Source organism: Mesoplodon bidens (genome assembly GCF_964165515.1).
Source record: "Mesoplodon bidens genome assembly, chromosome: 2".
Taxonomy (NCBI): domain Eukaryota; kingdom Metazoa; phylum Chordata; class Mammalia; order Artiodactyla; family Ziphiidae; genus Mesoplodon; species Mesoplodon bidens.
In genome coordinates, this window is record NC_138177.1 from 49,877,737 (window position 1) to 49,882,952 (window position 5,216).

Here is a 5,216-nt window from a genome sequence, read left to right on the forward strand (position 1 = left end):
CCCCCCGGCATTTTCATTTAGCCCATGTGTGGAACCTAAGAGATTGTGTAGCAAGTCTTCCCGCTCACCATTGGGCAGTCTGTTGCCATGAGAACCATTTCCCCCACAGAATCCACCTCCCCTGTTTTCAGTGAGGACTGTTCTCATTTCTGTCACTAGTCAGATTTCCCCATTTGCAGGAGTGGAGCCTGTGCAGTTGCTTGGAAGCTTTGTCAGCCACAACTGAGGGTGACTGAAGGTTTTATTTCCTCCACAACCAGAGCCCTGGGTCATTCTGCCCTTGGCAGCCCCCTGCCTCTGGAAGAAGAGCTTACCCATGTGTCTGTGCTGTGGGTGTTGAGTACGGGGGTGGGGTGGGAGCATACCGAGAATGCTTTCTCTCCCTTAGATTTTGATTCTAGCAGATGATATATTCGAGGTTGAAGTTATTCAAAGGTGATCGTTTGAAATGCATCTTGGAGCCCCTAGGGCCCACACTTATGTTTCGTGGGCTGATTCTAATACCAGAGGCCCCTGGGGTGGATCAAATCTCTCATACCCAATGTTCAATGGTAATACAAGGAATCCTACCCCAGACACGTCACATCCTCTCCTTAGGTTTGCCATTGCCATCTGTTATTTGTATTTTTTATTCGACTTTCTCACGACCTTCTAATGTGTCATCTTTTCTCCCTCCCTCACTTTATGGTAGAGCTCCAGCTTGATCTTCTCTTGCTGGTCCCTTGGTCTTAGCTAAGTCAAAGCTGAGGCTGTTCTGCCGCCCTGTGCTGTGGGATGTAGGTGACGAGCTGTGAGATGGAGCTAGTGCTTAAGCTGTGAACAGAGGACCCAAAATCCTTTTCAGAGAGTCCTAAGGCAAAGGCGGGCTATCCTTTTGGGGTACTCTTAACTCATCTCATATATTCTGATGGGAGCTTGATGGAAACCAGTGACAGTCAAAACAGACCCATTCAATCCAGATAGAAGCCAAAAATGGAGACCAGGTGGGTCTGAATTTAGGAAACGGTCTTTATGATGATCTAACCTAAATGTTTATATCCATAGGCATATGAAGCTTCCTTTTACTCAGGAGTTAGAAACCCTGGCATATTACATATGCCAAAGACTCATTCGTTAGTCAGTTAAGCCTGACCGTGTGCCAAGCACTGTCATATAGTATTGAACAGAGGAACAGCTAATGGAGCTTTCTGGTTTCAGGGAGAACAGATAAATAAGCAAAATAGTGTTACTCTAAAAATGCAATGATATAATAAGGTAGTGAATGCCTGGGGGAAGAAGTAGTACAGTTAGTCAAGAGTTCTGCTTGGCCTGGTAAAGCTGAGATGACTATTAGACATCCAAGTGGAAATATCAAGTATATGAATATGGAGTTTTAGGGACAGATCATACCTGAAAACAAATTTAGGAGCTATTGCATTATAGATGTATTCAAACTATGAGATCCCCAGGAAGAATATACAAATGGAAAAAAAGAGAAGGTCCCAATAATTAGAAATCCAGCGGAGAAGAAGCCAGCAAAGAGGGCAGACGGAGCGAATGACAGAGGTAGGTGTCTGGGAGAGTCACAGAAACCCGGAGAAGGAAATGTTTCAACAAGGAGGATCGGCTGGCAAGTGCCCGTGGGGTAAGATGAGGCCAGTGAAGAAAGGTCACCCTTGTCAATAGCACTTGCCGTACAGGGGAAATGAGCTGACTGGGGTGAGTTGGGCAGCACGTGGGAAGGGGGAGTCAAACTCCTGGCAGCTCATTTGCAAAGGCTTGGCTTTGAATGGGGAGCATCAAAAGGGGTCAAGGGCCCAGGTTTCTCTTTTTACAATGGACAATGTTGAGGCGTGTTTTCTCAAGGGCAGGACCCAGTCGAATGAGGGTGAAATCACAGAGCACAGATGCAAGGGCCAGCAAGGGCCAGAGAAGAGGCGCTTCCTCACTTCCTCCATCTCAGGGGAGGGAAGGCAGGCAGTGGATGTGGGGCGAGAAGATGAGGGAGTTCCTTCTTGATCGCTTCTTTTATTTCAGCGGAATTGATTGCGAATCCTTTAGCTGAGAGCGTGGGAGGGAATGGTGAGTAGGAGGTTTGAAGGGTTAAGAGAATGAGTGAAATACTCACTTTCCCACACCAAGAAAGACAGTACACAGGGGCCTGGTGCTGCACCCACTGCACCTTTTCCCGCTGCCTGGGGGTGGTGCCAGGTCTGGCTGCAGTGTTCGTCCCTCCTTCCGCACCCAAAGCCTCCTGGCCAGAGCTGACCTGTGAAGGGGGCAAGGAGCAGGGCTGCAAGACCTCATCACTCAGCCCTTCAAAAATGCCTGGGCACGCTGAGTACACACTGCCCACCTCCTCCACACACCCACTGGCCCTTGTCCCTCTTTCCCCTCTTCTTTAAGGCACTGGACAGGTGAGGCAGCTGTGACAAACAGGCTCAAGCCATGTAGGGGCAGAAAAGGCACCTAGTATTTATTCAGGACCTACTGGGTAGCAGGCACTGCATCTCATTTTGGTTTTGCACCAAGTCAATGAGAAAGGTTGAGTGACTTTCTCAAGTCAAGACTCAGACCTCTGACTGTAAAGCCCTGCCCTTCCTATGACACCACTTGGCCTCCCTCTGGAGAAGGCAGATGTGAGCTTTCTCCCTGAGAGCTGCCATCAAAGACCGCCCCCCATCCCCCCCACCCCCGCCTCTGGTCCTACTGCTACCTCTGAATTGTCACTTCTACTTCTTTTCTTTTCTTTTTTTTTTTTTTTTGCGGTACACGGGCCTCTCACTGTTGTGGCCTCTCCCGTTGCGGAGCACAGGCTCCGGACGCTCAGGCTCAGCGGCCATGGCTCACAGGCCCAGCCGCTCCGCGGCATGTGGGATCTTCCCGGACCAGGGCACGAACCCGTGTCCCCTGCATCGGCAGGCGGACTATCAACCACTGCGCCACCAGGGAAGCCCTGTCACTTCTATTTCTATGAGTTCTCAGAGCCACTCAGGAAAATGCGGTGAGGCCTCTTATAGGCGTCCTCTTCCCCTCAGGAGCCTGCCAGGCTCCTGTACCTCCTCAGATGAAACAACGGACATGCTGCCCAGCTCGGGCCAGCAGCTCAAAACCACAGGCAAGACATTCATTCCTTTTGTCCACACAGAGGATGTGACCTAACAGAGGATGCCCAGCGAAACTTGGTCTGTCACCACACAGCAGCTCACTGCCCACCTTGTACTTCTGAGCCTCTGCATGTGTTCCCATGACCTGGGATGCCATACCTCTGACTCCCTCTTCTCTGCCCAACTGCCCTCCCTCCAAAGTCTGGTTGAGTATCTTTTCTTCTTGCAAGCCCTTCTTGGTCATCAGCTGCCCCTCCCGGCTGCAGTCCCCCTCTACCAGGCTCACAGAATCACTCCCTGCTGAAGTATATATCTCATAGCATTCACCATGCTGTCCTGAACCCCGGCTCCTGGCGGAGGGGGTGACTAGGTCTCCTCTTTGTGTCCTCGGCACACAGTGCCTGCTTCCTCGTAGATACTGGACACACAGTCATTGCACTTCAGGGTGCTGAAGACGCTGGGAAAGAGAGCGGGCTTGATGCAGAGAGAGCAGAGTAGGGATGCTGGTGAGGACCAGGTAGGTTCGTGGTGGGGGCGGGGGGGAACAAGTAGACCTTTAGCCATAGGCTGGGTTAATGTTGCACATCCCACTGGCTTAAAACAACAAAGGTTGATTTCTCACCAAAGTTACATGTCCCTTGTGGGCCAGCAGGGGGGCTCTGCTCTGTGGTCACTCGGGGACCCAGACTGAGAGGGCAGTCACCACATCTAACAGAAGCACACTGTCACAGGGGCTGGGGGGGAGCAGGGTGTCTTGCCTTAGCAATTAAGTGCTTTTGGTTGGGCTTCCCTGGTGGCGCAGTGGTTGGGAGTCCGCCTGCCGATGCAGGGGACACGGGTTCGTGCCCCGGTCCGGGAAGATCCCACATGCCGCGGAGCGGCTGGGCCCGTGAGCCATGGCCGCTGAGCCTGCGTGTCCGGAGCCTGTGCTCCGCAGTGGGGAGGGGCCACAAAGGTGAGAGGCCCGCGTACCGCAAATAAATAAATAAATTAATTAATTAAAATGCTTTTGGTTAAGAAATTACATGGCCCCGCCTAATCAGAGGGTGTCAAGGAAATGGAATTCTACTGTATACCAGGCAGGAGGAAACCTGGGAATCCTGGGTGAAGAACAGGAGGTCTAAGGGACGTTTCTCCTAGTCCTGCTGTCAGAGACGGCAGGGCAGCACCTCTGGGTCGCACCCAGCAGCCCTGGCTGCTTGCAGGGAGGGGGGTGGGCATCAGTAAGTGTATCTATGTGAGCACAAGGCAGTTCTCAACTGGGCTCCCTGTCCTGGTGTCACTGTACTAGGGGTGGGGCTGCCAGAGGAAACCACCAGGTGTGGCCATGGGGAAGTCCCTTCAGCTTTCTATTGAAACGTGGAATTTCCTGGCTTTAACCATTTCTTATCCAACTGCCATCTTGGAGCTGACCAGAGCCAGGCAGACCTCTTCAGCCTGCTAGGGAACTTGGTTTGGGGCAGTGAGTCCTGAATGGGCAGTTGGCACACCTGCGTTCCAGCCCAGCAATCTCTGAAGATCGCAGGCAAATTACCGAAGGTGTATGAGCCTCAGTGCCTTCTGTAAAGCACTTTCCAGTTGCCCGTGCATTTCCAAATATACTGTCCCAAGTCACTCACACAACCAATGGTGTCGTGTTACCATTCTCATGCCTTGGGTGAGAAGACTGTCTGGCAGGGGTCGTACGCTGTGCTCAAGTTCATACTGGAGGGCGGTGCTTGCTCTTGGACTTCTGCAGGCTCACTGGGTAGATGAGTCAGATCCAACTCCTAGAAGTGGCTGGTCATAGGTCCTGGACCTCCCTGGGACCCCTGGGTGTGGGAAGTTCATTTTCCCAAGCAGCTGTCCACTTGCTTAACTGGCCCAACCTGCTCTGTAGGGGCTGAATCTGAACTTGCCTGCTCCAGTGAACCACGGCAGGTACAGAAATAGCATCCAGCTGCCCACCACAGCCACTCAGCCTCAGTGCCCGGCCTCTCTGTGGCTCAGACTCTGGTCCTGTTGCCTCCACTTGGGAACTCAGGGCACCCTCTTTCTCCTTCCTGCCGGGGGTGGTGGCTGCAGCCCAGCTGCCTCTGTCTCTTTAAGAGAGAGAAAGAACGAAATCAGGAAGTGTGAGAGAACTGAGAG